This window comes from Girardinichthys multiradiatus, chromosome 2, assembly GCF_021462225.1.
Source record: "Girardinichthys multiradiatus isolate DD_20200921_A chromosome 2, DD_fGirMul_XY1, whole genome shotgun sequence".
NCBI classification, from domain to species: Eukaryota; Metazoa; Chordata; class Actinopteri; order Cyprinodontiformes; family Goodeidae; genus Girardinichthys; species Girardinichthys multiradiatus.
In genome coordinates this window covers 15,655,510-15,679,451 of record NC_061795.1, presented here as the reverse complement: position 1 = coordinate 15,679,451, position 23,942 = coordinate 15,655,510, and the positions used below count along the sequence as shown (strand labels likewise).

The window sequence follows — 23,942 nt, the reverse complement described above, 5'->3', positions numbered from 1 at the left end:
AAAATATTTTTCTGACCATGTTCTGCATGCAATTTTCTGAGAGAGATTTCTAACAGCTAGATGCGATTATGCAAAACAACTCATGGTGGCTTTCTAACAGGATAACTCAATTTTTCTGATTCAGTTTTGAGAAATCCAGGTAATGAACACGGCTCCAAGTTATTTTTACCATTAACACAAAAGGGATGTGGCAACTTTTTTTATCCACTTTAAATTCTGTGTTATTTATTCCCATCTGTCCACAGAGTGAATTCAGCACTTTATCCACAAGGAAGCAAAATCTGCTCGTAATCTCATTTCTTATTGTGCTTAAGATAAAGATCAGTCCCACATGGTAATAGAGAAGCCAGTAGATAATCTAATCTGGTGTGACATGTAGGTGCCGGGTGCTTATCACAACTCCCTACTCACACAGATAACAACAGAGGCAAATTTCATATAAAATGACAAAACTTCTGAACAACAAGCAATACTTCTTTCTGTGTAATTATTTGCGTTTTGGCATTAAATCAATTCTCTTGTTGCTTATGTTTTTGTCAGTCATATTATGACCTATTTTTGGCGTATCATGCAACATGAGTTATGCAAGGCAATGGAAATATGATGGTCTCCAAAACTGCTAATTGGTTTCGAAAACAGCTTTAATTATTGTTTGTCATACTATCTCTTGCCTTTTTGTTAGCTACAGTTGTTTAAGGCTCGCGTGACTCGGCCAATCATACGGCAGCAACCTGTTTCATTTAGGCATCCTAATATGGTAACGGCAACTTCCTGATGTCTGGAACAAGCATCAGAATGAGGAAGAAAGGCTATTTAAGTGACTTAATGTGGCGAGGTGGTTGTTGTCTCACTGACTAGGCTGAGTATTTCAGAAAGTGCAGATCTACTGGGATTTTCTTGCACAATCATCTCTCAGGTTTATAGAGAACATTTCAAAAGAGAAAATATCCAATGAATGTGTGGATAAAAATGCCTCGTTAATGTCAGAGGTATGAAGAGAATGGCCAGATTGGTTGAAGATGATAGAAAGACCACAGCACATCAAATAAAACTCAACTACAACCAAGGTATTTGGAATACCATCTCTAAATACGATCTAAACCTATCTTCTGCATCTTTTTCTCTCACACCTTCCTCTTTCACTCCATCCATAAATCTCCTCTTTGGTCTTCCTCTATTCCTCCTGTCTGGCAGTCCCAGCATCCCTCAAACAATGTACTCACTATTCCTCCTCTTTACATCCATCTCAGTCTGGCCTCTCTGGCTTTATCTCTAGTCCATCTAACATGAGCAGTCCCATCCTCGTCAGTCCCAAAGAGAACCTCAACATCTTCATCTCTGTTACCTCCAGCTCTTCCTCCTGTCTTTTCCTTAGTGCCACTGTCTCTAAACCAATCGACATCGCTGGTCTTACCACCGTCTTGTAGACCTTTTCTTTCGTTCACGCTGATACTCTTATCACACAACACACCTGACACTTTCCTCCACCCATTCCAACCTGTTTGGCTAACCTTCATTCCTCTCCTTTCCCAGGCAAACCTCCATCTCTCTAGAGTTCCCTCCACCTGTTCCCTGCTCTCACCAGAGATCACAATGTCACCTGCAATCATCATGTTTTTATTTGAAATGTCCACACAAATAATGGGTGTGGCTCTTTCTCTAAGACAAAAAATGTGTAAACGACAAACTAGCCACACAGATAACGAATACCACACTAACCAACATAGCGTTCACTCATAAAAAAAAACAAAGACATTAAAATGGGTTGTTCAAGGGGCCTTTTACTGTTTCAGTCTCATTTTCTGTGACTGCCCTGAACACTGCAGAGTGAGCTGTTCATCTGGGATTCAATGTAGGAAAACAATCTGAGACCATCTGCTCCTGATCTGATTGCAGCAAACAGTGTCTGGTTTTGCTGTAGAGGAGATAACACACAACACCTGCTGCTCTGTGCTGCCACCCCCAAAACACAGGCTTCATGGGACAGACATGTGAGCCCCAGATTTGTACTCCTTATGAAAGTGATTGGTGGGTTAAAACTTTATTTGCAGAAAGCTACAAGGATCATAAAACATGGCATCCATTGTACGATTTTGTGGATAAGAAGAAAATGTTCTGGAAATCAGTACAATATGCAGCAAATGGGCCCATGAGCTTAGTACGGCCACCTGAAATGAACTCTTCTCTTCAAGTATTTAAAAAGGAATCACGCCACTTCTTTCGGCATTTTAGAATTTGTACATTTTCAGGTTATTCCTTGACATTCTGTTTCCAGTAGTAGAGATCTGATATGACACAGAGGCCCAGCTCTTCAAACACTAGTTACTAGGCTGGATGAGGACCCACATTTATTGTGTCAAAAAGCACAGTGAGCGGTATTCTAACGGAGATAAGAAAATCTCTAAAGCTCACTGTTAGAGAAGTGCAACGATAGAGTCGGATCTTGGGCTCATCAAGCCTGTATAACAACCAATTGATGCCATTTACAAGCCTAAGGGTTGCTTGAGATGGAAGCCAATTTGTGTCCTACCCAGTGGCGGATGCTGGTCTTTCAAGGATGGGAAGCTCAATTTCAAGATCGCTGATTCGCTCATTTTGCTGTCAACCAAAAAGGGATTCAGCCTCAGACAGATCATCCAATTATCATGCAGAAGCTGAGCGTCGGGGCCAGCCGCGGCCAGCCGACTGCCCCAAAGACCCCCAGAAACGCTGAGAGTCCAATAGGCGGGACAAAGCCCAGCATTTATCCAATGACTCGTCTCGTTTCGCTGCAGCCGAGGCTGCCCCATAGACTCCCAGAGACGCTGAGCGTCCGATGGGTGGGACAAAGCCTAGCATTTTTGCTTCGCTATTGAACTCACTGTTTAAAGCATTGTGAAGCTGCAGGAAAGAGTGAGAAGAAAGCCGCGTCGCTACCAGTGATAAGAAGCTGATTCGGAACAAAAGTTGAGTGCGTAGTAGCGCATATTTAGTCAACAACATACACACAACAGTATATATTAGATCAATTATTTTTTGACATTTTAGGGGAAGCTGAGCTTCCCTTGCAGTCTTAGAGCAATCGCCACTGGTCCTACCATCAGAAACATAAACATGTGGAGTTTGAAAAATTTTACTGTAAACACTCCAGGTTGGTCTGGCATGAAACGATGTGGAAAAGGCCCTCAGGCCCCTAGCAACAACAGGGTGGAGGATCTGTAATGCTGTGGGCCTGTTTCTCTTTCAAAGACCCTGGGAATCTTCTGAGAGTATAGGGCATCATGAACCCTTCAAAATACCAGAAGATATTAAATAAAAATCTACCAAAAACGTGTCGTCATTGTGTCTAACGGCAAGATAATGATCCAAACATATTGGCAAACCAACACAGAAATGATTTACAAGAATTAAAAAGAAATTCCTTTCATGGTCGTCCAAATCCCATGCATTAAAAGCATGGGATTTAATAAAACATTTTATTTAAATTTAATAAAAAATTCAAATGAATTACTTAAAAATCACACAATGTGATTTTCTGGATTTGTGTTTAAGATTTCATCACTCACAGTTAAAAAATACCTATGATAAAAATTAAAGACTTCTATAAGCTCTGGAAGAGGGAAAACCTGCAAAATTGGCAGTGTATCAAATATTTGTTCTCCCTGCTATGCATCCTGTAGAAAACCTGTGGGGTGAGCTGAAAAGAAGATGCAGGACTCTGGACTATCAAGAGACATTGTGCAGTCTCTCTGTATTCTCCAACAAGGACTAGGCAATGAACTAAAATATTTGCTATATCCAGCTTTGGTTTACATGAATAGATAGCAACATTGTATAATGAATGCATCTAAAGCACTGAGAGGTTAGCTTTTCCAAACTAACACAGTCGTTTACCAGGTGAGGGAACAGCATGGCGACAGTGAAAGTTAACAGTCCAGACTTTTTAATGAAGACAAACAGCTCTAGTTAAAGGAACAGTGAAAGAGGAATGAAGAACAAAAGAACATCCTGGACCAGCGAGATGTCAGCTCATCAAATTTACATTTGCCTAGGATTTGTGAGAGCTACATTTTGTCTGATAATCTCACAAAGGAAGGAACACTTTTAAAACGTAGGACGCTACTGGTGGTAAAAACAAAAATGTACAAAAATTAAAAGGTGAATTTTTCAAAACGATTTTTGCGAGATTATGCCACTGCTATAAAAGATTAATTTATCAGAACATTTTGTCTTTAATAGGGAACCAACAAATCTGCTCATGACTATGTTTGAATATTCCATCAGGCCAAAATCAGGTTACAAAAAATTTATTTATAGTTAATTTTAATAACTACTTTTGTTAACTCCTTTTAATAGGACAGAGATGATTACTTAGCTTTGAATGAAAGTACAAAAGGAAGCTCCTTAAAAGCACTATTTACATCTTGACACCAAGCCCGTCTTTTCATCTTTTCCATTCAGCCATTTTACACTTGAGGCCTTTCTCGTTGTCTCCCCCATCGGTTATAGCTCAGTGAACTGACATGCCTTCAGAAACGCTCATCTTAAAGGAGATAAAGCATCATGGAGCTGTCTGAGAATGATAGCAAAGATGTCACTACAAGTTTAGCAGCCCCTATGTTTTAGCCACGGTGAAGCACCACCCAAAAGCTCGTCTCTGCACCAGTTTCCAACGAAAATTGATTCCAACTTGGAAAGAAGTGTTGTCCATCCGGCTTGGGGGTAGAGGAAGGGATTGCATAATATTGTTTGAGGCAGGAATGTGAGCGTGTGATTTTGCAGCATTAATTGGAAGCACATTCTGCTTTTTGTCAAATTTACATGAACATTTTGTACATTTGTTTAAATCACCCTACTCAATTGTTTATTTATTTTTATCTGACCATGCTATTTTCAATAACTGTACACCATTTTTCTTCTTATGTTGCAGACTTCCCTGTTGTTTTTTTTGTTCTTTCAATTTTATTCTGTTCAATTCTATTCTAATGTAAGCGACAAAATGTGGAAAAGTTCATAGTCTAAAATTACTTTTGCAAGACTTGTCCCTGTTCCAACAGTAAGCGGTAAATAAACAACAGCAGCAATGAAAAGAATCAGAGATAATGACACTGAGAAATAAGTAAGAGAGGCATAAAAACAACGGACCCGCGTTAAAACTTCACATTAGGATTTGAGACAATCGGCCCTCCACAGAGAAGCAATGTTTTCCTCCCCTCAGAAATGTACTCAGCACAAAAGCTTATTTGCAACAAACAAGTTTATTGAGGGAGGGTGGGAGCTCTCCAAGTCTGCTACATAATAGGAGAATAAATGAAGCTGAAACCCACAGCCATGAGCAGATGGGTTATGGGGTTCTCTGCTTCAGTCTGGAAGAGGGCTTTAATGATAAAGACAACCGCTGCAACAGAGGCCCACACTGCATTACTATTAGTTATTCTACTGGTAATATGAAGCTCACTGTTTATTCAGTCTAATCTGGTGTAGAGTGCATTCATTGTTTTACTGATTAAAGGCCTGTATACAATATTCTTCCAAAAAGGTAGATAGTGAAGACAGATTTGGTATGGCTAGTTTAAATACTTCACTCCAAGTACAGGGAAACACTGAAAAACAGGAAACTCTACATTTTATGATGAAAATACAAATGGAGAAGTGAAATCAGTTCACTTCGGAAATTCATGTTGGTATTCAACACATTGGTTAATCATTGATACTACCATGATGATGGTGATTTGATATATTGTGAAGCTCTATTTTGCTTTATTCGTTTGCGCTTTCAACTTTGTTTGTCATGGAACATGCTAAATTTGGAAACATCGACAGCCTTTTGGAAAAAAAAAACAACCAAAGGCAGGTTTAGATTGGAAATTGGCCTCAAATGAATAATCGGTGCATCTCTAAATCTCACTGTTGACAGAGGTTTGTACCTTTACCTGGTGGAACCATTTTACTCAAACAACAGCTCCTATGAAGAAAAAAATAATAAAATAAAATAAATAATAATCATAATTCACATGTTAGTGTGTAAATGAGACTGTATAAACCCAGAGGTGGGTGGCGTATGCCAAAAAGCTTTCATTTCCAGTACTAAAGCCCACTTCATGGCTGAGTTGTTTCACACAATACAGAGTTTCAACCCAATTTCAGTTCGGTAATTTCACTGAGGGATCCCGACAAAGAGACACCACTGCATGTCACTCCAGCCTCAAGGAGCTCTCCCACAAGTACCGCCCTCATTAGCCACTCAATTAAACATGCTATGAGTTGTAATCACTTTACAGCTAACACAAAATGCTGGCGAGGATTCATAGCTAAAGTAGAGGAACAACAGAATGTAAGTGAATCCTCAGAGCAAGATGTAAAACAGAGTATCATTTTAAAAACAGTGCCTTTAAAGGAACCAATTTTCATGGATTGTTGGTTTCTGAGAAAATAATAATACAAAGCATTTTAAATCACTTCTTAATTTTAATATGGTAACAGAAATAATGCCGCAAACCTACATACACAAACACAGTGAATCCATTACAGACAAAATAAATATTAAATTACAAGTAAATTTTCAACTATTGTAAGCCGACTGTTTGCAATTAAGGTCTAATTGCTTAAGAGAATAATGTGATCTGAGAGCACGAATTCCCTCTCACAATGATGAAGGTGTTAGTCACAAAGTTCAAGTTAACGAAGCTTGAGCAGGAAGCAAAACGGAGAGAAATAATGTGGAAGAAAACAGCACAATGGCACATGACCTTCAGATAATCCAAAGAAGCAGCAGCCTGTTCATAGGTGGACTTGGTTATCTCATAGATAAGGGAATGCTTTAGAAGATAAACACCAGTGGTGCCATTCATCCAATCCCAGGAGGCCATGATGATTGAAAGGCTCATCAGTATCGATGAGATAGAAAATGGAGAAAGTTTAATGGAGTGAATCCTCCCTGAGGTGGTGGGAGTTTTAAGACACGTTACAATGATGTACGTGTTTTATAGCCAAAACAATATATAGGCATGACTTACTGTACTTCTGCTTCCAGACTGATTCATGGCCTCAGGGGTGACAGACTAAGCCAGTTTTCTGCTTCGAATCCAACAATGTTTTCCTGATAATCAATTAGGTCTGAGACCTGCGGATGTTTTTCTACTGCTCAGTTACTGCACAGAAAAACCCTCACGCAGCTTCCTATAAACTTGTCTTGGCCTTTAATTGGTCTCAATGATTTTTTTTCAGAAAAAGCTGTTAACATTTTAAATTGATTTTAAACATACATAAATGTTTGCTTCGAAATATACAGTGCCTTGTGCAACTCACACGCATCTTTTAATCTAAACCATTTAACTGTGGCTCTGCCTTTATGTTAAGGCTGTTGTCCTGCTGGAAGGCGAACATCCGATGTAATTTATGCATCTTGTAACAGATCTTCTTCCAGGATTGTGCTGTATTTATCTCCATCCATCTTCCCACGAACTCTGTCTAGCTTCCCTCAACAACATCATCCCCTGACACCGCCAGCACCAGGTTGCAGTTAGGACTTTGAAAAAGAAAAACACTGCACATCATCCTGAACACAAATATAGCATTTGGAGGAAGGCAACAAAGTTTTGTTGTGATTCCATTTGACCAGTTCACCTTCTTCCACATTTTTCCCCCAAGTCCCCAATCTAGCCTATGGCAAACTGTAGGCTGAACTTCACAAGGGTTTCTTTCAACAATGTCCAGATTTGTGAAGTCCACAAATAATAGCTGTGGTGTCAACAGATTGTCCCACCTGAGCTGTGGATCTCTGCAGCTCCTCCAGAGTTACAATGGAACTCTTGGCTGCTTCTCTGGGTATTGCTTTCCACCACCTTTTAGTTAAGGTGAATGGACCACTTCTTGCTAGCAGTTGTGCCATACTAAAAGTTGAAAAGAGCATATTTTAATAGAAACGAATCCTGCTTTTAACTTCGTCACCACTTTGTCCGCTGCTCACATGTGTTCCTTGGTTTTCATGATGGTGTTTTTGTCCACTAATGTCCTGTAACAACTGTCTTACTATTAAGAATAAATTACACACAGGTGGACTCTGATTACTAAGCAAGGGTGTAACAGTACCTGTTTTCATACTGGAAAAATCTAGTACAGCCTGGTGGTTACAGCATAGTTGAATACCTGAAATCATGCAGAATGTTTATATGCGGAACTAAATGCGCAGTGCAAAGTTATTTAGTGCAACTTTACAAAGTGACACCAAAACAAAACACAGATGAATCCTAGCTATCACTAAACTCAGCTATTTGGGAACTTTAAGGTGTCTCTTGCAGCTACAGTGGAGAAGAAAGGTGGATTGAATCAATATTTTATGTCAGCGTACGCATCTTTCAACGGCAGTAAGGTACATAGCTCGCTCTGCGCCAAACCTAAATACTTTTAAGCCGAATATAAACACCACTGGTACTACAGGAAAATCAGCTGACGTCCAAATCCAGCTACCTGCAGCATCCAAACAGTTCAAACTCCCCTGCTGATGAGAGGGAATTTTCCATGCGCTGCGCAAGCTGCATTCAGGTAGAGCTGGTAAACAAGGTTGTTGACATACCAAACCAACTACAAATGAATCGAAATATGTTTTATTCTCAAATAAGGGCACACTCTTATTTACAAACTTCTAAACATTAACACTGACGTTTTCAAGTGGTTATATTGTTTTGCAATGTATCTATTCAGGCATTGGTTGTGCTTAGTTATACTACTGCATTCATTAAAAAAATCCAACCAAATCAAATATACGTATTGAATATGTACTGAACCATGTATTTTTTGTGTCCCATTAACCCCCCCCCCCCTACTAAATAAGGAAATGGCCGCAATTTATTTTTTATTTAGGGGTATCAGAGTAAAGGGGGTTTCAATAAAAATGAACTACACACTTTTCAGATTTTTATTTGTAAGATATTTTTTTATTCTTTATCATTTTCTCCACTTTATAATCATTTAGTAGTTTGTCTTGGTTTATCACAGGAATATTTCAGTAAAATGTACTAAAGTCTGATTTAAAAAATGTGAGAAGAACAAAAAAAACCAAGTGTATAAATACTTTAGCAAGGCTGGAAATTCAATGAATTCCTGCCAGGCATCCTATCAAAAACAGATCAAATACCATGAAGTGCATAAGCCCTCTTAACACTTGTTGTGTTGACAGACAGTAGTGAGACCACTAAATCACCTCATTATTGGCTCAACTCAGAGCTGAATAAGTGACAGATTTACCTTAGACACAACTAATACTAAATGCTTGAAGACTCTGTTACTGTCAAAACAAAGTCTTAGCTGCAGCGGAGGGGCTCAGTTATCACCTGTTGGCAGTTTAAAGCATCTTTATCTGATGCATTACTGCAGCTTGGTTTCTATAGAAGCAGAGGATATAAAAACTGTGGGTCAGGAGTTTTTTAGGTAAACTCTCTAAAACAGCAAAAGATGATAATGTCCCACAGGAAACACTAGATGTATCTGCTCTGATAAAACACATAATGCAGAATCTTCTTACAGCCAGGAAATTGAGTTTCTGTATACGTATGCCATGCATACACGGCAGGTTAAAAGGAAAAATAATGCAATGCTAAGCTTTGAGTTGGTTTGGTGAAATAGGATAAAAGGGACCATTTTCAGGCATCCGTGAGCCACGAACTACAACAGACAGTTTAGAACCTGCGGCAAAATGAGAAAAATTGAGAGCAAATTGAAGCAAAAAAAAGGGGGCGAAATGAGAAAGCAAACACATTCCTCTGTGGTATTTGGTATTGTGCAAGCACTGGGAGAGTGCTTGCAGTCTGGCCTGGGAAAGAGCCAGTGCAGGTCTCTTGGGAGAGCAACCCGCCAGCCTCCAGAAAAACACCAGCAGAGTGGCAAAGCAGACAGAGCCAGATGCGTAGCAGTCTCAACACACACAAAGAACACACTGGGCGAACAAACGGGACACACACACACACCAGCCAAAAGAAATGCAACTGAGATTCATTAGATGAAGTTTCCTGTGAAAGCAAGAAGACGTGTTTGTGTAGCAGCAGAAAGTTACAAGTATACAAATATGTGATTAATGAGGATGATGATCAACTTCAACTGTCTTCTCATAGAAATTATTTTTGTAGATCAGATCAAATGAGATGTTCTTCCGCACAGCATCGTGTTCCATATTATATGGGACTGTTATTGTAATAAAACACATAAAGAAGGAGGGGTTTCAGATTTTACGTTTCTACAGATTCAGGTTTATACAGATCAGTCCTAACTCAATGACACACCATAAACATGTCAGCAGGGGGCTATACAGGTTGTTGGACATTAAAGGAAAGAAATAATCCATCTTGACTATTTATGAGCCAAAAACAGGGGGATGATTTTATGTGGTAGCTTTTTACTAGCTGTTTTGTATGTCGGGTTAAAGTAACAAAAATTAACTTGAAATTAATTGAAATACTGAACATGGTAAAATTGAGTCTTGTAAAAACCAACATGTGATTAATTTCGCCTCTGTGAAAATTAGAATCCGTGAATTTGGAGGTCATTTAAATGATAACATGGTAAATATAAATGTTATATAGCTATATAAGAGCTTATATAGCTCTTTTCTCTTGCTCTCAGTGGAAGACACACACGTTTTCGCTCCCTCCCTCCCTGCTGATCCCTGCTTCTGCTTTTTGTCTTTATTTTTCTCAGAGCCTCGCTTTGCATACCCTCCAAACTTTTAAATTATGGATTTGGTCAGCTGGACTCTCAACGTAATTGATCAAACTTTTTTCTTTTCAACGGGAAGACAGGGTAAAGGAGACCCTCTTGTCCAGACAGGACGTTCTTCTCTGGATACACAATGGATTCTTGGCAGCAGTGGAAGATTGTGGGCCTGATTACGATGTCGGACGAGGACATAGAAAATGTGTACATATTTGGACTTTTGATAACAGGATTTCTGCTCTTTGGAGTTGGTGGTTACCTGGCTTATCGAGTGATTCGCAAAACGTGGGCGGCTGTTCAAAGCATTCCAAAGCTGCCTGCGATGTTAGATGGAATCTGTAGAGCGATCAACACTCAGACTGAAATGTTAAGAGAGCAGAATCGCAAGCTGGACACAATTCTTGAACAGAATCGCAGCCTGGCAGCGGTTGGACTCAAGAGGTTAAGGGATATAATCTTGGAGAAGTTGTACGCTCGAGATCTGCGGAAAGTACCAGAAATTTGGCTATTTGGATTCGCAATTGAGACATACCATTAAAACTCTTAAGATGGTTGGAAATTCACAACTGCCCGAACCATAACAATTATTGTTTTTCTAAATCTGGTGCCCCAAGGTGGCCTTGGCAACTTCTGCTAACTGGCTATCGACAAAATATCTCCTGGATGTTATATAAACACGACGCTCTTCCCCAGCACTCCCCTACCAGCAGAGTGTAATAGGACTTCCACCTCTCTTCTCAAGGACAATGGCGCTTCTATCAGTGTTGACAGTCTAATTCTTGCAAACACACAGACTTACATTCGCACCCTCAAGATTCCAACGTACCCTTGCTAAATCTTTACTTATGTGTGTGTTGCTTACCCCTGCTGAGGTTTTTTGTGCTATTTCAGACTCTATTCTGCTCAGAATAGAGTCTGAAATAGGATTTATTTTTCCTCCTGTCTTACTTTACCTAAATGTGTGATTTCATTACTTATCATAGATTTTCAGATTTCTCAGAAGGATTACCAGCAAAAGCCACTTATTATTAGTATTTCATTACTTTTTCATTGATTTTTAGTTTTATCAGAAGGATTACCAGCGAAAACCAAATATTATTAGTAATTTGGACTTTAGCTGCTCTTACACCAATGACCCAGCTTTCTTAATTAGACTACAATGGATTACTTAGTTCAACTTCAGTACCAGTAAAAGCAATATATCATTAGCACCTGAAAATGTGGATTAAAGCTGTTTTGTACCAGTGACTCAGCTTCCCTAGTTAGAATTCAGTGGAATGATGAGACTATTAGGTTTCCCAGAAGGATTCATAGATTTTTAGATTTCTTAGAAGGATTGTAGTATATTTTAATTTGATTTGCTTTTCTGTGTTTGTATCCGTGTTTATTTTCTTTGTGATTGTACTGTAATTGTATGTACAGCGCTTTGAGTGTCTCGTTGCTGAAAAGCGCTATATAAATAAACTTACCTTACCTTATGAATATTAAGGTTATCAAATTTAACGTTGCTTGTTTTCATGCACTGCCATGAATTTAGCGTTTCCATTTTTACCACTTCAGGTTTATCATTCATCGCGTTCACTGTGTAATGTTTGTTACTTCCGGTAGATCGGAATACAGCATGACAGCGGAGATTCCGTGTCCCACAATTTCTCATAATTCATTGCGTGTCGAATCGGATTTGTCAAGCTCGGGCAGCAATGCCGGACGACGGTGGCACAAATTGTCAATTAAAATGAAAATAATATGCTTTCTGTAACCCCAAATAAACTTTTAAGATGTTTTTAGGTGAGAGTGTAGATTTGTTGAACTCAAATATCTACTCGGTTTATTAAGATTCCACTAAATAAAAAAAGAGCTTCGGCGTTGCTCGGCGCCAGCGCCTGACTCCCGTCTCATCGTGTTAAAGAGAGACTAAGGTGGAGAGTCTGGAGACAACCCCCCCCCCCCCCCCCCCCCCCCCGGACCCTATAAAGCTTCCACACAAATGCAGCCCTAGCAGGTGTATCGTGCTAGAGTTGAAAGTTTCCGCTACATCTACTTTTGTGTGAAGGAACAAATGCAAAATATAGTTGTAAGGCTAAAGATAACAAGAATGCTGGAAAACTGTTTTTCTGACATTAAATTTCTCTATGTTCCTCCATCTTTCCCCACTCATCAAACACACACAGCTTCTCTAATTCATTTACACTCTCCACAGCATGGTGTAAAACTGACACAGATTAGCCCGGGGCTGCAGGGTGGTGAAAGCATTCTCGCCACTGACTCTCTACCCTTCCTCCACACCATGGAAAAATGAGACTGGATCCGGAGTGCCAATGGGGATGCAGTGAACAGCAATCAGATGGGATCACAGAACGTTCCTACGGCTTCAAGGCTGTAAAATCCCACTGACACGCTTGCTATAAATGCTTTCAACACTGCTTCCACAAACGTAGGTTTTCAGGCACTTCAGGCAGCAAGGTAAACCGCGATACTTTCAGTGCTCTAAAATCTGCTGGACTTCCAAGGTGAGCTTGTCACAGTTACAGCAAATCATGAGTTTATTTCCACAAATCTACTCCGCTTTTAGAAATGTTTATACAGGTTGGCATCCCAGCTGTTAGATGTTCACAATCCCAGTCAACAGAACAAACTGAATGAAAAGCCGATATAAAAAAAAAAAAAAGTAAAAGGTGATCTTTTCAAATTTTCTGTAGTTTTAAAATATATGTTAAAATACTAATGAACAATGGTGTATCTCATTAAACTAGAATATCATTTATGGCTTCCAGCTAATGAAAACCTAAAATTCGATTCCTCAGGTTGATTCCTCAGGATGAAGACCAATAAATAAACCCTTTTTCATAGAACTATGTTATGTTTTAGCCATGCTATGGCCTGCACAGAAATGAGGAATATTGTTGTCTTGACCTTTGTCCAGCAGTCTGTCTATAACAACCCTTCTCAAACAGGGTAAGCCACCAGACATTGTTGTTAAAAACCGGTTTTTCAAAGAGGCATATTGATGGTTCCTTCCATATTGAGTGGAAGGAAAAAGTATGATAGAAAAAGGTTGTGCGGCAGGCATAATAATGTTGAGAAGATTGTTATGCAAAGCCCATTCAAGAGTTTGGAAAAGATTCACAAGACGTGGATTACACACAGGACTGGACTGTTCTGAGGTCCTAAGTCCTCTTTTCAGATAGATGAAGGTAAATTTTGCATTTTATTTGTAATTTCATGTCCCGCAGTCTGGAGTGTAATGAGGCACATCATCTAAGTTGCGCAAAGGTCCAGTATGAAATTTCAGTCAGTGCTGACAAGCTTTATGGAGATACTGATTTCATTTCCCAGCAGGATTTGGAACCCGACAACACTGCCAAAGCACCGCCACCTGCTTTAAGGACCATGGTATCAAAGTGCTGTATTATCAAGCAGCCATTGCTAAACTAAATCCTATAGATTCTCTCAGTGGTTTAATTCAAGAAGATGAGAAATACTAGACACAGCAATGCAGATGAGTTGAAGGTCGCCGTCAAAGCAGCCGGGCTTCCTTTTCTATATATAATCGAACTGAATTATTGAAATGAATTAACTTTCTAGTGATATTCTCATTTCCTGAGATCCACCTGCACAGAAAAACAGAATAAAGACATTAAATGTGCGTCAGAAATTAACACAAGATGAAAGACAGTATTTTCTCACCACTATATTCAACTATTCCCTGTTCTGTCTTTAATTAGTCTATATGGAAGACATGCATAACACTACATATGAGGAATATTTAGGAAGCCACAGGAAACATGGGCTCTGCCTGAAAATGAAGCTGGAGAAGCTTGTCCTACTTTCTTCAAAGAACAAACGACTCAGCTCTCAACTCTGGGAGAAAATAGAACAAGAGAACAGATTTGATAACAGTTCTCAATTACCACCACCAAAGAGAAACTGTTTCTGTGAGTAAAGAATGTCTCTCTGCCTTCTCATTATGATTTTGGACAGCATCAGGCTGATCGTAATGGTGGGACGTGGCTTTTTTCACTAATGATTTAAGTAGGACTGTTTCGAGACCTGCTAAGTGTTCTCTGGAGAACATTTGTTCTAATCCAAAAGTCTGGCTTCAGTTTGCAACGTTTTCACAGCCGCCTTCCTGCACTGCTGCAGACTTCGGTGGAGGGAAACAAAAACCTCTACTTTTTACACAGATTCTGTTTCACATCATAGATTATCTTAAACACAGCAGTCAGGGCATTTCAAATAAAAACAGCGAATTCAAGAGAATTTTAATTGTAGAACTAAGATTTTCTTTTATGCAAATGGGGAAAAGTACAACCCGCTGCCACCAAGAGATGCACACACCACCACAGCTGTTCTGAAAGTGCAAAACACACAGAAGCAGAATATAATGGATACCAGGGAAGGCTGAGGCGATGGGGGACTTTTAGCACTATCCTAAAACCCTTTCCCATCATGGAGAAACACACAAGAAGCAGACAGGAGGGGGCGCCTGTAGGGCAAACACTCAGCCTTTTTACTGAACAAACAACCCAACCGCCCTCTATCATTAGTGGACCTGTGTTAGATTAAAACTGTTACGACTCATCAAAAAAGTGAAGTAAATAAACATACATTCACTGATCTGATCTCGGATAAGCAGCGCAACTGTGTACAAAATTTAGCAGCTGTTTATTCTGCTTTAGTCGATGAATCATAATGAAAATAATAAAAAAAGATAAATAACTTTAATACATGGTTACCCCCAAAGTTGGAATAAAATATATTTTCTTCTCTTCATAAAATTATTGCGACAATATGGTTTAATCTATATGTCGATATTTTACTGATCTCTTCCAAACAAAAACACGCTGATACTAAACTAAAAAAAGCAAATATGTTTTAAAACAAAATTATTCAAACTTGATTAGCAGATTATAACTAATAGTAAATCCATCCATAGATTTGTCTGGATGGATGGCTGGCTGCTGCCTTCTCACATCAGGGTAATAATCAGCATAAAACTGTATATTGGCACCATTTGCAATAGTTGTTGCTATTCTGTTAAAGCACCTACATTAATGTTTAAATTTTGTTTAAATGCTAAATGGGCTGAATCTATTAAGCACTTTTCTAATCATAGCGACCACTCAGAGCGCTAGGGCCACATTCATCCAGTGGCCCTCACAAACACACACTAATTCACCCATACACACAGCTTAGGGCAAAGTGACTTGGAATTTGAAATTGAACCCACAACTTTCAGATTACAAGACGATGCTCCCAATGTGCCACAGTCGCCCCGTAACATGGTGACTACACACTATGATACTGTGGTATTTTTAAACACAGTGAGCCTGTGCCTGGCTGTAACACGGCCAGATTGACTCCTACGCCATTCTTTAACCAGAGTGTCTGGTATTTCTAACCCTACATTTGGTCTCAATAGCAGGCAAGCACTCTTTGTTGCAATTAGTCTGAGTGGGTAAATATAGCAATCTTTAAAAAAAAAAAAAAGTTATAAACATCAGTCTACATGTAAAGAGGAAATACACTGAAAGACACTCCTTAAATGAAAGACAAAAGGCATAGGATAAAAGATGGATGTTTACTTTATTTAACCAGTCTGAACTTTAATTAACATTTTATGTTAGATGTTCTGATTTCAAAGACATGAAAAATAAAACTCACAAAATGATACCACAAAAACCTGTGTATGCATGCCTCATTTCCAGAACTAACAACAAAAATGACGCGACAAAATGCAGATGGACAGGGAGATCTAAACACACATGCATGCTCACATAAAACAGAAGCTAACTCACTGTGCAATAAATCAGGCAGCAGGAGCGCTGGCAGCCTTGGTCTTCCAGATGATGGAGCAGAGAGCACCTACTGCTGGAGTCTACAGATGACAGAGACACAAGGCAGAGTTAGTCGGGACAACGAGATGAGGAATGTGGAAAAAAATGAGGAAGAGGAGAGAGAGGCGCTTCAAGTGAAACAGATCATAGCTTATTGTCAGAGCTAGTCACAGCCCAGGCGCAACATTATGTAACGGCTATCAGATATCGGACACAATTTTATACAAATGTGCAAAAGTTGACACAGACCTGCTTCTCATAAAATGTCGGTTTATATTCACAACTACATACTTCACTGTAAACAGTTCACTAGGGCGAAAACGATAGGATTTATCGTAATTAATCGATTATTGAAAAAATCGTCAACTAATTTAGTATTCATATAATCGTTAACTGGGGTATATAGAATCTAAAACATGATATTTGCTCAAATAAAAATCCACTCAGCAGTAATTAGGCCACAATTTATAAAATAAATCTATACACTTCGCATTTCAGTAAAAAAAACTTTTCTTTGTAGGTAAACATGCTCTATCCAAAACTTCTCAAGTGGCTTTAGCTTCATAAGGTACAAACAAACAGATTAATCGATTAGCAAAATAATAGTTGCAGCCCTACAGTTCAACATGCTGTAAATGACCTGAAAGTTTTTGATGCGTAATTAATCCCACTTAAATGCTGATGGGTAAATCTCTGTACCTCCATAAACTTGGGGAAAACATGACTTCTTCTGATGTGGACTTTTCTTATTGTTTTCCAATTTTGACTGAGAAAGACATTTTGGAGAAGCCCTGCGCCGCTGCCTTATCACACAGATGTCAGATTTACCGATATATTTAACAATTAAAGAAACGTCGTCTTCACTCTGTGCAGAAAAGCTGCATCAGAACCAAAAACACAAGAGGACTAGGTGTAATACATATTTTGGGGAGTTTGATTTTTAAGGAAGAGCAATACTCTGTCTAATGTGTCTCTTTAAACTGTGTTTGTGTTTGACAATGCACTATGCTGAAACAAGCAGTGTGTTCTTTTCTGCCTTGTTCTGTGACTGTGCTGAAAATAAACTAGACAGTAACAGCTTTCCTAATCCAGTTGGCGGGTTAATGCCAACTGTGAAGACAAGACATACTTTTCATGGGCAAACTGAGACTGCTCAGCCCATCAGCAAATCCTACCCTCCATTGTTGCAGGATCAGTTGAAGGTTTTGCATTTGATGCAAAATAAATTGCTCCATGTGTGTTGCTATGCAACAACAACAAAAAAAGTACATACAAGCCAAAACAAAAAGCATCACCCCATTTTTACGATTCCTTTAAAGTTCTGCATTAGACGCTTTATTTGTGATAAAAATAACCACAGTCATCCCAAAGGTCTTGGCTTTTCTGCTAGAGTTAGGCAGCATCTCAGAGGTTATTACTTCAGTCTGGTACAATAGGTAACAAATGCCCAAAACGTTAATGTCAATGTCGTCAATTGTTAGAGGAAAAAAAAGAAAGGGTCATACACACCCATATGTGGTGCTTCATGATATGGCTCACCACCCAGGGTGGCAACAGCTGGGGTCAGCAAAGCTGGGAGGGAAAGGGGAGTTCTATTTCTTAATGGCAATTTGGGTCAATACGGAGAGGGTGCCCCCCTCCCATCTTCTTTCTACTAATAAGAACCGCGATGAAGATCCAATACCGTGGTAAATTAAAGGCATATATTTCATTTTGGGAAGAAAAACACCCAACATCAAGTTTGTAAAGGTTCTGTTATATAAAGAAAACATATTGTACATAATTTTTTTTTCTGTTTTTGTAAAAAATGTTTAGTCGCTGGAGAGTTTATTTGGTTGTGGGAGTCTCAGCAGGTAGGGGGGGGGGGGGGCATTGGGGCTTTTTATGTTTTACGCAGAAGAAGCGAGCCACCCTGGGTGCCAGAGGAAATTGTCATGGAATGCTGCTTTATTACACAATTCAGTGTATGTAGAAGACTACTTTTGCATTAAAGCTTATAAATCTGCAAGCTTATTTCGTAATAACCATTAAAAAAAACAAACAACTCAATGCTTACTTGAAACTCTTGGATTCATCTGTCCTCAGATGTCTAACTAATTTCAGCAAAATATACTCCTAAATAACAATTATTATAATACAAACCCAATACAGAATTGACAAACTTCCATCTAAGTGTCTACTGTTCACTGGTGACATTGCACGCATGTCCTTGCCTCTGAACTCTAAACCACAACGCCTCCCTCTTGCCTCATAAACAACAGCTGGTTCTAGTAGTCCACCTGTTACCTGTTAAATTGCCCTCGGCAGTACTCACAGCTCTGGCATACTATTATGTCGACTCCCCTAAGGAGCGTACTTCCAGGAATACTATGAGCCATCGCAGTGGATAGCTGTAATAGTAGTTTGAACTGTTAAATGGCATACTCAGACATGAGCAGGCTTTTAATTGGGTGTCTGTGCCCTTTTAAAAGGCATCATGGGGTTCAAAATAACTATACTGGTTACTGCTGCAGCGGTTTTAATATTTCCAGTGCAAACTGGAAAATTAAGTGTTTTCAGCTGGTCTCATGACTCAGCACTCCAGTGTTGGTTTACTGCAAAGACGCTTTTATTTGTTGAAAAGCTAATTGTTGCTCGGCCTATAAGACAAAACGCTATTTAAACTGGAATATAGTATTAGACTAAATTTATTTTAGGTTTTAAAAAGGTACACAGTGGAACTGACAATTAAATAAAGGTTTGTATATTCAAAGTTAGATTTAAAGAATTTAAGCACTTAATAGGACCAGATCATATACACCTCAAAACTAGAGAAGCAGGTCCCAACTTTCTGTTAAGCTTTGACCTGCCAATACCTACTTTGGCAGATTCAAATTTCTCCATTAGATTCTATGCATTATAAGAAAAATTATAGAAAAAAACATTTTCATCCTGGACTTACAGCCTGAGCAGTGGCACTTTACAATAATCAAATCATCAAAACCCTAATTCTGACATTTTCAAAAAGCTGCCAAGACTTCTAAATCCAGCATGTTCCAAGACAAATGCAGGAACTCTGCTGTAATAATTCCAGCCTTCCTGTTATGTGCCTAAACTCACTCTCTTTCCCAGCATGAATTAACCTCAGACATGTCTCAATATGTTGTAGAAAATGGCATTTAAATGTCTTCTCACGTCTTGCATCCTCTGAATTCATTTTTAATCCCTTGAAAGTAGAAAACTTCGAGTTTTCTTCCAGCAGTAACAGCTTCTACAACAAGGAGTGTTGTTTTCAGCGTCACTCAGTAGCGCTTACATATGGTGCTTTCACTAATCACGCCAGCAGGTCACTGATCAAACTACGAATTGTCTGATTCCAGTCACCTAAGGATTCATCCGTGCATCAGACACAAAGCCCCCGTAAAAGGCACCCAGTTTCCTTAAAACGGTTTGTGAGAGAAGTATCAGAATGACTGTCAGCTGTTCACTGACACTTGTGCAGCTGTTCCCAAAGCTTGTCACTTGATCCTTCTACCTTTACCTTCGTGTTATCAAAGAAGTCTCCCCAGTCTCATTTAGACACACTACAGGCATTTGTGTGGGGGGCTGATGGTATAGTGGCTGAAGAGCAAAAGATACATCTCGGAAACTGTCTTGCACCAAAACCCAAGTTGGAACAGTTAATACTTTGAGTCATTTGAGTTTACGCCTACTTGAAATTAGGATTTAGGTATAACCACACATGTAGCTGCAAAAACAGATTCACCAAGTGACCACATGCATTAAGCTAGACAGTGCTTAATCCATCTGTTGTTTGAAGGAGATTCAATGAGCTATCGACATCACATGATAACAATATTCAACGGCCGTACAATGAGCTGTACAGTCCAAGCCAATGAGCTTAGCTTATCAAACTATGGACTGTCCAACCAGACAATAAACTGGATAACATCATACCTGAGTGGCAGAAAACAATGTGTTCGAGTAAATCACACTCATTAGTGATGAATGTGTGTAAATGAAAGTATAGTTAGTTCATTTGTAAGTATGTGAGAGTGGGAAAGTGTATGTGTGTATGAACAAATAGGTATGTCTATTGTATAGGGGCAAGCATGTGATAGAGAAATGATAAATCCCTGGAAGTCTTTAATAACTGGTGTAACTGAGGGGCGAGGTCTGTTACGATTGTATTGTATTAGTTTATGTTCACTGGTTCTCTTCTCTCATACATTTCTATAAAAAAAAAAAAAAAAAACAGTTAGTTTTGATTAATATCAACCTGTCAAGGGACTACAGTACAGGTGGATATTAGCATCTTTTGCTATAACCTGGCACCATGCATATTTCCTGTTTTTAGGTCAATGTATTGCTGTGCACTCTCCCTGTACAAATAAAGGAAATCATCATCATCATCATCTTAGTTGGTTCCAAAAACTGTACAAGCTTTAAAGGTCCACTGTGCAGTTTGCTTCTCATAGCTTGAAATTTACAGGTCCTTCTCAAAATATTAGCATATTGTGATAAAGTTCATTATTTTCCATAATGTCATGATGAAAATTTAACGTTCATATATTTTAGATTCATTGCACACTAACTGAAATATTTCAGGTCTTTTATTGTCTTAATACGGATGATTTTGGCATACAGCTCATGAAAACCCAAAATTCCTATCTCACAAAATTAGCATATCATTAAAAGGGTCTCTAAACGAGCTATGAACCTCATCATCTGAATCAACGAGTTAACTCTAAACACCTGCAAAAAATTCCTGAGGCCTTTAAAACCCCCAGCCTGGTTCATCACTCAAAACCCCAATCATGGGTAAGACTGCCGACCTGACTGCTGTCCAGAAGGCCACTATTGACACCCTCAAGCAAGAGGGTAAGACACAGAAAGAAATTTCTGAACAAATAGGCTGTTCCCAGAGTGCTGTATCAAGGCACCTCAGTGGGAAGTCTGTGGGAAGGAAAAAGTGTGGCAGAAAACGCTGCACAACGAGAAGAGGTGACCGGACACTGAGGAAGATTGTGGAGAAGGGCCGATTCCAGACCTTGGGGGACCTGCGGAAGCAGTGGACTGAGTCTGGAGTAGAAACATCCAGAGCCACCGTGCACAGGCGTGTGCAGGAAATGGGCTACAGGTGCCGCATTCCCCAGGTCAAGCCACTTTTGAACCAGAAACAGCGGCAGAAGCGCCTGACCTGGGCTACAGAGAAGCAGCACTGGACTGTTGCTCAGTGGTCCAAAGTACTTTTTTCAGATGAAAGCAATTTTCATCATGACATTATGGAAAATAATGAACTTTATCACAATATGCTAATATTTTGAGAAGGACCTGTAGGATCTAAATGATTTCAGAGATTACAGAGTAAGCCTGTCTTGAAAGCTTATTTTTTCAAACATGGTGTGTTCAATATAGTTGAAGTCTGTGGTTAAGCTTAGCGAAGCACAGGACGTTTTTACACAACAACATGGCTTGGTGGAACACTACAGACAAATCGTCACCTAAAATCCTGAGCTTAGTGGCAATCTTGATGCCACACAGGCAATCACAGCTTGGGACTATAACTTCAACACGCGCCAGTGCTGCTAGAAAACAAAAATGTTATAGAGATCTAACCTTTTTGTGTCTAAAAAAATATCCCTTTTCAAACTACTCTCCATCTCTATGCAGGGTCAGTGCTACCAGGAGTGAGCATGTCTAGCTACAACTTAGCATTGCTCTTTGTTAAACAGACAGGCACGACAGCCAGTTAAGTTAGAGATAATAAAAAAAACTACCACTTAAAAGTATTAAAAGTCTGCTGCGAATGCATTTATATCAAACTAACAGTCAGGTGAGATTAAATCTAATAACAAGACAACACATGGGAATTGATCTTTGCTCAGAGCAGTAGCAGGTGCAGGTCAGGTCTCCATAAAAACACTTGAGGAGACACTGAAGTGCTCAGCAGCCTGACCTCATGCTACTGTGCCACTTGCTGCTAGTTGCTATAAATTAGCTGAGGCGCAGCCATTGTTAACCTTTTCTGAGTTGGGTCATGAAAGAAACCCTGCATCAGTGCGTTGGAAATTTATTTAACAGTTTCTTATGTTGTAGGTCCAATGCAACATTTTTGCAGGCCTGATGTGGCTCAGAGGCCGCCATTTGCTACACAGTCCCCTAGGCTGGAATACACTTGAAACAAAAATACGCTCACTCACTGAACACTGTGGAGCTCTGTAACGGCTTTGAGATACTTTGATGTATAAAATCCAGATCGGGTTGCCACAAACATTTAAATTTGAATACAACCCTTAAAAGGCAGCCACGGGTGAGAAAATTCAAAAATCATCCATGTTAAAATGCCAGATTTTGTAAAACAATTTTATGTCTGACTTTGCTACTTTATACCTGCTATTACACTGATACTCAGCTTGCCACATATGCTGAAAAATCTGAAAAGGTTTTCTATATGGATGTAAACCTGAAGGCTTATATTATGGATCATCAAGTTGTCTATCGTTTTGCCCCCATTTTCTACTGTGTACAGTTTGCTACTGTGTTAGGACAGATAATATTACTTTTGCTGTGATGTCACAATCTCAGTTTTTTTTATTCCACACCAACTGATCACCTGAACATCTTGTGATACAATTTCAATGTTCTATACATATAGTCTAGAAGTGCCTCTATGTGGTTAACAGCTGCATTACTCAAAAAACGGGCGAATTCCCATGTCGAATCAGTCACTCAATGACTTCACCAGTCCAGACAGAACATCCGCATAACATAGCATAGCACAGGAATAAATCACGTCTTATCAGCCCATTGTTTCAACATTTAACATCTAGGTAAATTACTTCTCAATGATAACTGAGTGTGATATATACAGAGCATCAAAAGCCCCTTTTCCATTGGCTCGATTTGGCCAGCCTGGAACAGCTCCGCACAGCTCTGCACGTTGTGTGTTGCATTTACTTAGACCTGCTTTTGATCCGCTGAAGGGAACACCTCCTGGAGGCGTGGCTTTAAAGCATCATGTGTCGGGGTCCATAACCGCGAATGAAGCACCCAACTGCCAATGTAAAGGAGACCGAAACGCGTTACAAAAACAAGAAGTAACACGTCTATTGCCTGTGGATTAAATCTGATGACTGCATGGACAATCAGATTTCATGAGTAGGATTTTGACTTCCGTTTTATTATTATTATTAAAGATTTCACTTTCCCTTTAAGAGACTTGGAAAGATTTGAATTAGGTCCCATTTTATTTCTAATAGTTGTTGCCTATATATTTATTCAGCTGCTGCTGAATATTGCAGTCTCCTATGATCGCCAGAAAAGCTTGCTCCAAGGGGTGACTTTTACGGATAACTGTGCAGACTCCATCATATGTTTCTCTCACTCGCTTGAATGCACGTTTGAAAATGCCGGTTGGTTTTTTTTTTACGCTGGTCG

The 23,942-nt window shown here is 39.3% G+C and overlaps 1 protein-coding gene across 2 annotated transcripts in view; it reads right to left on the bottom strand.

The window, feature by feature from the left end:
- The window catches only part of peak1 (pseudopodium-enriched atypical kinase 1), a 111,557-nt gene that overhangs the window by 35,090 nt on the left and 52,525 nt on the right, over positions 1–23,942 (bottom strand). For both annotated transcript variants that reach the window (XM_047351208.1, XM_047351199.1), the window contains exon 3: positions 16,485–16,564. The gene's annotated coding sequence lies outside the window, so the exon portion shown is untranslated. The remainder of the gene's footprint in view (positions 1–16,484; positions 16,565–23,942) is intronic.